We start from the raw sequence: 13,186 nt of genomic DNA on the forward strand, positions 1-13,186 counted from the left end.
AGCATTGGGAATTTATGATCTATTGTGACCAAGTTCCAGGAGGGCTCCCTCTAACCTTACTGTCCTTTCTTTGTCTCTGATTTCCCTTAATGTTTATGTTGTTTTCCTTACAACTAAGCCCTAGTGGTGCAAGTGGAGGAATGATAAACCAGTCGATGGGAAATGAGGCTAGTTTCTTCCAGACTATCAGCAGTGAAATTCTGCTGCTGCTTATAGCTACAATTTAGAAACTTGAAATGATGCCTAGGTTAACTATATTCTGAGTGCCTCGTACTAAACCCACTACTCCAACTGTAGAAATAGATTTGAAATATGGATTCTATTGATTATAAAGAAATGAACCATCATCAGGGAACTTATCTCACTTTTAATGTTTTTAGGGAAGGGTGAAATTTTCCTCAGAGTAACTGACAAACAAGGTTTTATGAAATGTATTAAAAAACAATGAGAGTAAGATAAATTACCTGCACAAGGAAGGTAACCAAGTATACCTTTCTGCCCAGACCTGAGGGGTTTTCTAAAGCATGGCTGTCAGTGCTGAAATGTGGAATGTTTCAGGCAAACTGGGACAAGTTAGTCACCCTCTTCACAAACATGCCCTTTGGAAGGATAGTTGATAATCTGGCAATATTTCCTATGGGTCAAACAAATTTGCTTAAACTGAGTTTTAAAAGTATTCTATGTATGTCTTACAGGCATAGTTTTATTTCAGTTTGTATGGAAAATTCTAAATCATCTACTTTGCTGTTCAAAGCCAAAGCTGAAAATAAGTGAGGTAGAACTTATTTCACTTGTGTGAATATTGGCTAAAGGAATAAAAGTCAATACTTCTGTAGAGTATAAATAGCAGAAATGAGATGTCATTATTTTTAATGATTATTTTTAAAAACCCCTAATTTATCTATTTCTTTTTTACTCTGCCAAATAAAGGAGTAATTTGAAGATTTCTAAGATCCTTCCAGCTAGGATATTCTAGAACTCTGTGTTTATAATAAAATGTATTCTTCATTAGGAAAGAAAGTACTTCAGAATGCAGACTGACTTTTAAAGAGTTAAATAGTACTGCCAAATGCTGCCATTTTAACAGAACATTTTAAAGCAACGAAGTATACTAACTACTGTTATTGTTTATTTTCCTTCTAGTCTAGGGAAATTTTTTTTCTTTTTAATCTGCCAGAAGGGACCTTTAGGATTTGAGCCTTAACATTGTTCTTAAGACTTGAATTTATTTTTTAATTAGAGTTAAAATAAAAATAAATGTTCACTTTCTAAAGCTATGCAAGTTCAGGGGGGAGAAAAGAAACTTCCTCATCTGAAAAGATTTAATGGTAATCTATGCTGTAAAAGAGCATTTTGAAAAATATAAAACAAAGAGCTTTCAAAGTGGTCAAAGACTAATGTAAAGTGATATATTTCAGACCGGAGAGATGGTGTAACTTACTCCTGTCACTGCTGCCTGTTTATTGTGTTTGTCTGGTTGGCCTGGCAACCAGCTCATGCCATTTCACTCATTTTATAACGTTCCTGTAAATGTTAGGTAGGCCTGGATTTATTATACACTGTCAACACCTAAAATGGAACCCACTGCTTAACGTAGTTTATTTGGCTGGATGCCTCTGCCCTCCTTAAAAAAAAAAAAAAAATTGTGTGTGTGTGTGTGTGTGTGTGTGTGTGTGTGTGTGTGTTAGAGAAAAAAAAAATCCTGTATGCCTCCAAAAGAAATGTAGCCCAGGCATAATTGAAGTTGGGTGGCATGGGCTATGTCAGAGGAGCATTTGAGCTCAGGAGCTGTTGTGTTGTTGGGTGGGGACATCTGACTCATGATATTTGTGACTTGGGTTTAGAGGGACAGAGGACCAAGAGTCATGTTTATTGCTGAATTTATCATCCCCAATGAAACCAGATGGCCAATCACTGTTGTCCAGCAAGGCCTGTGAGCTGTCAAAAGATGAATCATAAGCCCATTAGAAGTTGGACAGATTTCTTTCCTTCTTAGTAACATGCTCGTTTCATCCGTCTGCTCTATGACAAAGCAAATTTGATGGAGACTCAAAAAGTACCATCCTGGAAAGGTTACATGTTCGGATAACCTTGATCAAGCTTACATGTACTGTTGAGATAGCTGGAGCATTAAGGTGAAACATTCAAAGAGCTAACGTGGGTTGGAAATATTAAAGGGAAATGTGGTACTCTGGCCACAACCAATGGCGGCCAACTCAGCCCAACAGTAGTGAAAATCACAGACAGGTATCTCTGCTGCCTAGCTCTGGATCAGCCACACATTGAATCAGTGTCTTATTCATTCAGTGCCTTCAGGAAGGGGGGTTGACTATAAGTGGGAGTAGACTTTTGTTAATAGCTCTGTTCAAAATCAGTGAACAGATCTATAAATCCTATATTCTTTAGGCTCCTAGGGATTGATGGGGTTCATCCTGTTTATTCCTCTATCAGTGTGCATTTCCAACAGGATGATTGGGTGCTGAATGCAAAAGGTTAATAGAAACTGTGACACCTTCTTGTTAGGCTTGGCTTGAAGTCATGTTCTACCAGTCTCCCTCCTAGTTGTTTGTGCATCTAGCCATTATGTAAAAATTTTTAAATATGGAAAAGATTCTTTTGAGAAAAATTACCATAAGCACCCTGGCAATTTGAGAACTAAAGCTATTCTAGGTAATTGTGTCTTTTTGTTAGTTGGATAATTATTGTTAACTAGCTCAATGTAGTTTGGGCTTATAAATTTTAGAGGAACATTGTATTTTCTTTTTTTTTCCTTCTAAGTTTTTATTTAAATTCAAGTTAGTTAACATATAGTGTAGTATCGGCTTCAGGAGTAGAATTTAGTGATTCATCACTTACATATAAAATCCAGTGCTCATTACAACAAGTGCCCTCCTTAATACCCATCACCCATTTAGCTCATCTGCCGTCCCTCCAGCAACCCTGAGTTTGTCCTCTATAGTTAAGAATCTCTTATGGTGAGGAAGAATGAAGGGGAGTAAGTCACAGGGGGAGACGAACCAGGAGAGATGATGGACTCTGAAAAACAAACTGAGGTTTCTAGAGGGGAGGGGCTGGGGGGATGGGTTAGCCTGGTGATGGGTATTGAGGAGGGCACATTCTGCATGGAGCACTGGGTGTTATGAACAAACAATGAATCATGGAACAGTACACCAAAACAAATTATGTAATATATGGTGATTAACATAACAATAAAAAATTAAAAATAAAAAGAATCTCTTATGGTTTGTCTCTAGAGGAACATTTTAAAACAGATCAAATCTATTTAATAATTGTATTTTACTCCCATCCCCACATCCAACTTCAGTATTTTATGAGTTAACTCGGGAAGGAAAATTTTTCCTAGAAAAGGACATTTTCCCCTCTAATCGCCAGCCTCCAAGCCTAATGAACATGTGGCATAAACTTTCTGAGGGAAAATGGGAAAATTTGTTTTTAAGGCTCTAAATAGTATGTATGCACTTCAATGTAAAACAAATAGACTTCAGGGAATTATCTTAAAAGAAATGCTATATGTGTGTGTGTGTGTGTGTGTGTGTGTGTGTGTGTATGTATGGTAGTTGTTTACTGTACGTGCGTGTGAGATATATACATACATATGTATTTGTTATTACATAGTCCCTGTAATGTGCATATTACATGCCATGTAATATTACATAGTCCATGTTACGTACATGTTCTAAAGTGTCAGGGAAAACTTTCATTTAGGTGATACAAATACATGAACTTTGGACATGGGTTTATCTGTGTGCATATGGGTGCTTCTTTATTGGTATTGAGTGGATAGTCTAAAGTAAGATAAAACATTTTAACTTTGGTATTTCTCTAGACAAAAATAGGATCATGCAGGCATCCCCCCAGTGTCACCTGCATTATGTAGCCACTCCAGCAGAGGACTGGTGGCAGAGTCCCTTTCATGCCAGAAAGTAGACCTGACCAATGCTATTGTCACTGCTGTAGTCAGTTTGTGGATGTCTCAGATCATTATAACTCATTTTGAATACCATGTAGTCCATCTCACCTGCATTCCGAATATGGACTTCCTAGGTACATTTGTGGTAAAGGAGCCATTTCTGGTGGTGGAGGTCCTAGGGCCAGTCTACAGGATTCCATGGCATTTGGAAAGTGGGAAAAAAAAGAAGACACTATTAGCTAATCAGATAGCACTTTTCATGACAAAATTTTACAATAAAAGCTAATTTGGGGGTTTGGCCATTGTGTGTGCAAGTGTGTATGTGTGTGTATGTATTTGTGTGAGTTATATTTTCGGGTGTTTCTGTTTTTTGTTTTTTGCCATGAAATAACTCATTGTTTGAATTTATCCTTGCTGGCTCCAGAGGGAAGGTGAAATTCTCAGCAGTGATGGTTTTTGATCCCACCAGTGAGCTGAAAGCACAAGGGAATGACATTCTAGAACAAGCAGTGTAAGAAAGACACCTAGTTTATGGGTGAGTCCACTCTTCATGGATCTGACATTTTAACTTTATTATTCAATGAAATACACGTATGTGTCTACTTCTGGGTTTTCTGTTAGTCCAGTTTTTCTGTTCTTTGGCTTATATCACTGGCCTATTTTCATAATTTTTCTTGTCTATACTCAAATTATTATTATTTAGATGAACTCCAAAACAACTTCACCAGTTAATACCAAATCAGATTTTAATTGTAACTAACAAATACTTTTACAGAATATATTATTGAGTGTTCTCAATTAAGGGTATGGCCTTATTTGAATCCCTACTTTAATTTCCCATAAATTTTTATAGTTCTTAGTGTATAGATACCACATTTTCAAGCTGGCTATTTCTGGTATATATAGGGAAATTATTGATATCTGTATGTATTTTTGGGGGAAAAAAGCTTCCTGTGCAATTCCGTTATGATTTCTAAAAATTATTCATTTCATTCTCATATGCTGTTTAGTGGCAGAATAGTTCATCTACCAAGAGTGGCATGTGGTCTCCCTTGTTTGGTGGCCAGTTTTACTGCATAAACTAGAACTTCTAGATTAATTGATGTAATGATAGCTATTTCTGGCTCTTTTCTGACTGCAATGGGAGTTCTTCCATTTATGTTTAAGTATTTTGTCACCCATTGATTTTTATCATTCCTATTTTATATTACATGTCGGTTTCTAAATTACTCATTATCTTAGACATATATGGAGTGATTTCTCTTTTGACGTATTCATGTGATGTGTTACATAAATAGAATTTCTAGTATTAATCTATTTCAAATTTGGGAGATACCCTGATTGGTCATGGCCATTGGTCAATTACATTAAAATAGGAGTCTTTAGCTCTTGTTTTCACTAATGCATCCCAATACCCTAAAACATTAGCTCATAGTAGGTGCTCATTCAGCATTTGTTGAATGAATAAATATAAATAAATTTCCAAGAAACATCAATTCCTAAGTGGATAAAATAGCATCTCTTATAAAAAGATCTGTTGCCCTAATAAATAATTCCCATGTAAGTTATATTTCAGTCACATAAACTTCCATTATACAATTCAAATGCTTTATTTTGCTCTCACCATTTTGGCCTCCTGTTTGTTTCTCTTAAGTATTGGGCCCATTCTTACCTGTGGTCTCTGTACTACTGATCCCTCTTCCTGGAGCACTATTTCTAGGTATCCACACGTTTAACTCACCTCCTTCACAGCTCTACACACATTATCTTTTCAAGGAAGGCAACCCTGACTTTTCCTCAACCCTAAACAATCCTGTTACTCTGAATATGTTCTCCATGTGGTTTGCCTTTTATCCACCATTCGGGCCATACTCTTTAAAGCATATATTAGTTGTTTTGTATCCTTCTAAAAGCTATGGAAACACTTCATTGAATTATCTCAAAGTGCCAAATTCTAAGACTGAGCAAACAATTTACGACTCCCTCCCCTTTAGAGATGGAGATAGATTTTTTTATAAGTTCTTATAACTACAGCATTACAAAACTTTGTCCAAACCATGTCAGCTGGAACAACCCAATTTCTGTCTGCTCTGAGGGCTCATTGAAAATGCCACTTTATCCACTTTAAGAAAGAAGTCTTGCCATATCCTATCTGCTGGTCCATCCCATTTTGGTTCTTGGTAGCTTCTTCTGTAAACATGATAAAGAAATGTCTGCAATCCTGCATTAATGACCACCTACATAATGAGATCAAATCTTAATTCTTGGTGACAAACAGAGTAAATATATGGGTAGTTTGTTTAGGCTCTATTTTGAAATGACTAAGTAGCCTGTGAAAACAAAGTTTAACAGGCTCATAAAAGTATGCTGTCTACATAACTAATGTGGACTTTGTTTTTATGTTGCCTATTACAGACTATAAACAGTAACAGTGGAGTCTATCTTTTATTCCACAGAGCTGTAAAATGTCTTGGCTGTGACAACCTGTATGTACCAGCCACACTTTGTAAAGATGTTGCATTTATTTTATATGTAAATGAAAGCAATAAACTGTAAAAATACAAAATGCAGATAAACACATTACACTTGAAATGGACTTAAAGTTACATAAAATATAGAGGAGTTGTATTTTAATATGCACATTGTCATTAGAGGGGAAAATGTTCCTGCAGCAAACTTTGTGTGTTTAAAATTCTTCCTTAATCAGCCTCTTATGGAATTTCTGACGGCAGTGGCAGGGCCATGTCAGTGGGGCCATGACTGCCCTTTTTAATTATCTCACAATTTGCTCACTGGTTTTGGGTAATTGCAACAATTTGCTTGCAGAAACCTGTGAGGAATCAGATGTTAATTGACTTTGTCTTGCTTAATCAGCCCCTCACGAAACAGGCTTCATTTTCTTGACTGTTTCTTAAGCTGTGTGCTGGCATCCTGTGATACAGTGGAAAGAAAACATACAGACAGTTGCCTTGGCATTGACTGGCCAAATCTGATTATGAGCCCAACTCTGAATGGAGAGTTTCCAGGAATTAGCAGAGGGACCTAGAGAAAATATTCAGAAACGAGAAGTGACACTAAAAAGTTTTTCTATGATTTCCCTTCAATATAGTAAAAAGGTAATGCACATTTAAAAGCAGGGTTCCAAAATCATTCTGCTTTCACTGCTGTGCTCTGGAACAATCTAGATTTAATATATGGCCCAATTTATTATTAGAATGACCCATTTGTTTGGCTCTTTGGGATCATTCTGAGAATCACAATCCAGCGTCTTTAATTTACCTTCTTGCCTGACAATAATTTCCCAATATCTGCTGTACCTCTCTGCCCTGCCCTTTGCAAAGAGCCCCATACTAAAGATAGCTGAAGAGTGTCTACATTATCCAGAAGCTAGTAGAACCCATACACACACAAAACCAAACACACAACCCTACAGTTAGTAGCCTAGTTTTCTATACCCTTGATTCTAAATCCAAGAGGTTTTGTGAGCAACAGGGAGGGGTGAAGGATTGGGGAAAATACAAAGTAATTAAAAGAATACTATTTTTTTCCTATCCATAAATCATTTTTCATATGTTGGCCACGTTCCTTTATATTGTTCACCTCATTTAATTTTTCTGACTTTCTCATGCGAGACAGTTACTATTTAATTGTTCCCATGTAAGTCCTAGTTTGGCCACTTGATAAGGCACATCTCTGGGTAGCTGCCTTAGTCTCTGTCTCAAGTCTTTTTAATCATTGTTGTGTGATAAAGTAAGTGTATAGATTTCAAAATGTTAAGCCACCCTTGCATTCCTGAATTGAATCTAGTTTGATCGTTATAGAATTTCTTTTATACGATGTAGAATTCAATTTGATAATATTTTCTTTGGAACTTTTGCATCCAAGTTTGTAAATAAATGAGCATTTCCATTTTTTTCTCCTTCTACTCTTTTTTACGTGGTTTTAGTACCAAAATTTATTGGCCTCAAAGAATGAGTTGAGACATAGGCTCTCCATTCTCTAGAAGATTTGAATAAGATTAGAACAATCTTGTACTTGAAATTTTGGAAAAACTCTCCTTATAAAATGCTGCGGCCCTGGTATTTGTGTGTGTGTGTGAGAGTATTTTAAATGTGTGCATTATATTTTTTAAAGTATAAATATAGAGCTTTTCAGGATATTCTGTTTGAGTACGAAAATCTACAAAGTTACCTATTTTATCTAATTCTCAAATTGATTGATAAAAAGTAGTTCATTATGTCCTTTCTTTAAAACTTCTGTTGTGTGTGTATTTCTGCACCATTTCCATTCCTAATTATTATTTTTGATCTTGTGAGTTTATTTAACATCTTTCCAAAAGAATTTGGGTTTTATCGATTCCTTTATTGAAACTTTATTTGTTATTATGCTAATTTATGTTCTTAACTTCACTCTTTCTTTCCTCCTACATTTTAAAGATGACTGTATAATTCTTTTTCCAACTTGTAGTGATGGATGCTTAGCTCATTAATTTCTTATGAAACTCCATTATTTTTTACATATTCCACAACTGTTAATATGTAGTGTTTTCATTTTCATTCAGTAATTATATTTCAACTCTCCATTATGTTTTCTTAGAAGTACATTTTTATTACCAGATGTAAATAGATTTATATTGTTTTTCTTGATTTTTAATATAATTGTGTTATTTACCAAAAACATGTTCTATATGTTACCTCCTTCCTGAAATTTATTGCGTCCTGAATTATGGCCCACTAGCGTACATTCAGTTTTCCTAAGGCTTTATTTTACGCTCAAGAGAAAGTTGTATTCTCCAACAATAGATGCATAATTGCATTTATGTCCATTAAGTCAAGTTTGTTAGTTTTGTTGATAAATTTTACTTAAGTTTATTTTTTTGTTTACCACTTATGATTGAGATAGGTATGTTACAACCTCACACTATGATCATGAATTTATTAATTTCTTTTTGCAGTTCTTTTTTTTTTAAGATTTATTTATTTGAGAGAGAGAGAGAGAGTGTGTGCATGAGTGGGGGGAGGGGCAGAGAGAGAGGGAGGGAGAGAGAGTCCTCAAGCAGACTCCCCACTGAGCACAAAGCCTGACATGGGGCTTGATCCCAGGACCCTGAGATCATGACCTGAGCTGAAATCAAGAGTTGGATGCATAACCAACTGAGTCACCCAGGCACCCCTCTTTTTGCAGTTCCATGCATTTTTTTATTTACATATTCTAGAGCTAAATTCGTAGATGAAATTCAAGTTTAATTTTTTTTTAAGATTTTATTTATTTATTTGAGAGAGAGAGAATGAGAGATAGAGAACACTAGAGGGAAGAGGGTCAGAGGGAGAAACAGACTCCCTGCTGAGCAAGGAGCCCGATGCGGGACTCGATCCCGGGACTCCAGGATCATGACCTGAGCCGAAGGCAGTCGCTTAACCAACTGAGCCACCCAGGAGCCCTCAAGTTTAATTTTTTTATCTTATTGATGAATTGAACTCTTTATTACTTATTATATAATAATTATCTTTTCCTTTTGTCTTAATGAATTCTTTGTATGACATTAATATTGAGACATCAGCTACCTTTTGTTGCTTGTACCCTGAGTATATCTTTTACAGTCCCTTTATTTTAAAAAAAAAATGTGTGTCTTTATGCTATACAAGTCTTTATGAGCTGTTTACGAATCCAGGTTGGTATATTCTGAATACATTTTTATAAGCTGGGATTTTTATTATTTTATTTTATTTTTTAATTTTTTTTTAAAGATTTTTATTTATTTATCTGAGAGAGCAAGAATGAGAGAGAGAGAGAGAGCACATGAGAGGGGGGAGGGTCGGAGGGAGAAGCAGACTCCCCGCTGAGCAGGGAGCCCGATGCGGGACTCCAGGATCATGACCTGAGCCGAAGGCAGTCGCTTAACCGACTGAGCCACCCAGGCGCCCTATAAGCTGGGATTTTTAAATACAATTTCATTATTTCTATCTTTTAAATAGCAAGTTCAGTGCAAGTTTCTAATTTCTACTTATCCCTCTCCCTTTCTTCTTCTCTTCTTCCCTTTCTTGCATTCTTCAGGATTGGTTGTGGTTTTTTGAATTGCTGTAGTTTATTTTCCTTATTTTTGCACATTAAAAAAAATTCTCTGGGTTTTGAATTCATCCATCTCTACCCTTTTAGAGGTTAGTCTGGAAATTATATCATGAATATTGAATGAAGCCCAAAGTTTAACATGTTGAAATTTCAAACTAGATTTAGAATTAATCTTAATATTGCTACTATGTTAGTGATCACTCCTGAACTTTTATCATGCACATCTGGTTACTCAAGTACAAAGCTTAACAATATCTTAAACCCTATTTTTAGCCCCTTTCTTCCCCCCCAAAAAATCTAAGGCCCTCATAAAGACCTGATATCCTCCAATTTATATGCTATTAATTTCTTCTACTTTATTACTGTTCTTTAAAAATCACTTTTTACTTTAAGTAGCAGCATTAATATTATTGCTTTAAACCAGATAATATTTGTCAAGATTTAATAAATGTTCACCACTTTTTCTTACTATTTGTTTTTATATCTTGAATTTTCTTCATATTTTCCTCCTCCTTGAAGTATATTCTTAAATTCAGTCTATTAGTGGAAAATTTGGTTTTTTACCTGAAGATATTATGATTTTATTCTTGTTTCTTAAAACTGGATTAGCTTAGTACATTATTTTTGTTTGATTTTTATTTTCTCAAACACTGTGAAGATTCCCTTGATTTCTCATTTCTTTTTTTTTTTAATTTAAGTCCATTTAGCCAATGTCTGGCACATCATTAATTTTTGATATACTGTTCAATGATTCATTAGTTGCATGTTACACCCAGTGCTCATCACATCATGTGCCCTCCTTATTGTTGATTTCTCATTTCTATTGTTACTTTTAAGAAATCTCCTATCAATGCAATTCTTACTCCTTTATTAGTGAGATGTCTTTTCCCTCTGCCTTTTGTGCCACAAATTTATAAATTAAAATTTGATTAATTTTGGGTTGCTGATTTATTATTTTTTTATTTAAATTCAGTTAGCCAACATATAGTACATACTTAGTTTCAGATGTAGTGTTCAATAATTTATCAGTTGCATATAACACCCAGTGCTCATTTATAATTAAGGATATATTCTACTTTCCTTCTTCATGTAGTATTGAGAAATATGCCACCATGTGTGAACACGCACACACACAAAAGCCTCAAAACTTAAATTGTGTGAAAAAAACCCTATTACATGCCTTATTTAATTTTATATAACTAGATATTTAATATATATTTATTACAGTATATATGTATTGTGTGTATGCACACATATATATATATCTTAAATATTTTAAATGTGTCATACTTATTTAAACAAGTAAATAGTGGAAATCATAAATAGCTCTTAAATATCTGGTGCTGTGTGGATGTACTTATTTGGGAGTTTCTGTAGCTTAATATTATACCCAGAAGAATTTTTAAAAAATCATCGCCCTCATGTAATGCTGTCTGAACAGGCCATTAAAACACGCTTGAGCCACAGCCAAGTTTTGCACTACAGGATTGAGATGTTCTGAATAAGTGTTTGTGAGTTGGGTTCTTAACTAAATCAGCCCTCACCATGTTGTATGGTTGTGTATGACATTCTCTGCTGTTGACACAGCCTAGTAACCAGTTGTGCAATCGACAAGTCAAGGGGAGCGTGGAGGCTTTGGAGGGAGTTCAGAGAAACAGGATGATGATTAAAGACTAGAAAATCGGACCTTTGAGAAAAGATAAAAGGAACCGAGTTTCTGTAGTCTGAAGAATAAGTAACTGAAGAGTTATTTGGGAATAGTTTTCAACTTGAATGAGGAACTTGTAACAGGTAATGGTGACTGAGGGTCCTCTGTCTCATGAAGCACGGCCTGATGTTACAAGTTTTGAGTCCAATACAAGGATACAGGTTATCTAGAATTTATTATGTAATGACGATAATTGTTTAATGTTTTGATTAAACCAGAGCTGGCTCAGAGACAGTCTTTCTGTAGCTTTATATGAGCACCACACCTGATTTCCAAGGAGAATGAACTAGGTTTCCATAGTACTTTTATAGCGGTATCTCCAGTTCTCCAAACACTCCACTGAGCACCTTAGTGGAGGGCTTTCCATCATCTACTTCCTATCATCAGTGCCTGGCGTCTAGAAGGGACTTAACAGATTTCTGCTAAACTGAGTTGAGTGGATTGAGAATTACTCTATAACTGTTATCATTGCTGTGTCCCACATATCATGGGACACCTGTCTAACCTTTGGAACTGGAGCACTATAAAATCTTCATAAAAGAGGTGGCATTGAATTAGATCTTGAAGGATACAAATGATTTTTTTTTAATTTAACCAGTAAAAGTTAATGAAGAAGGGTAAGTCTGATCAGAGATTGTAGACTGAGACGTAGTGTTGGTGTGTGTGTTGCAGGGGGGAGTGTAATAAAAGACTAGACCGAATGGAGCACGATTATGAAAAAATATATCAAGCTAAGGAGTTGGAATATTATGATACTCAAGAATGTTTCCCAAAATGTGTTATTTAAAATATTCAATCTCAGAGTTGTTAATGATTTTTACATGGAAAAAAAAGTTTCCATATACAGCTAAATTTGAAAAATGGGACCATGAAAGAAAATGAACCAGGTTTTCCCATTGGTAGATTTCTTCCAGTCCCCAAGATACTGAGAAGCACCGTGGATTTCCTAGAGAGGTTACCTCAGGTGGTCTTTCCCGAATATAATTAATCACACGCCCCTTTTGTTGCTGAACAGATCAGCCGCTTGCACAACAGACGAACACAGGACAGAGACACTGAAGACGAATCACATGATCAAAGTAATATCTGAAGAAGATTAATCTAGTGGTGGCACACAGGGCCAGTTAGATGGGAAAAGGGTCCAATTACAAGAATATTGTAGTTGAACAGGCATGAAATAAGAGGAATTTGAATTAAGGTCTTGCAATGGGAAAAGCGAGATAGGCTTGGATGGGAAAGAGACATAAAAGCATTGAATAAATTTGGTAAGTGACTAGGTTAAGGGGTCGGAAGCCAAAAGAATGAAAACTAACTCCAAAATTTCAAGCCTGGGTGGCTGGAAGAATGGTGGCACCATTGACAGAAAGAGGGAAGCCAGCCAGCAAATACATTTAGTGCTGTGTGTGAGGTGATAGCAGAGAATTAACTACAACATTTCACAGACTTGCATGGCCATGAAAGATCTCACAGGACTTCGG

This window comes from Callorhinus ursinus, unplaced genomic scaffold (assembly GCF_003265705.2).
Source record: "Callorhinus ursinus isolate GAN/ISIS: 27379988/994484 unplaced genomic scaffold, GSC_fseal_2.0 scaffold50, whole genome shotgun sequence".
Lineage (NCBI taxonomy): Eukaryota > Metazoa > Chordata > Mammalia > Carnivora > Otariidae > Callorhinus > Callorhinus ursinus.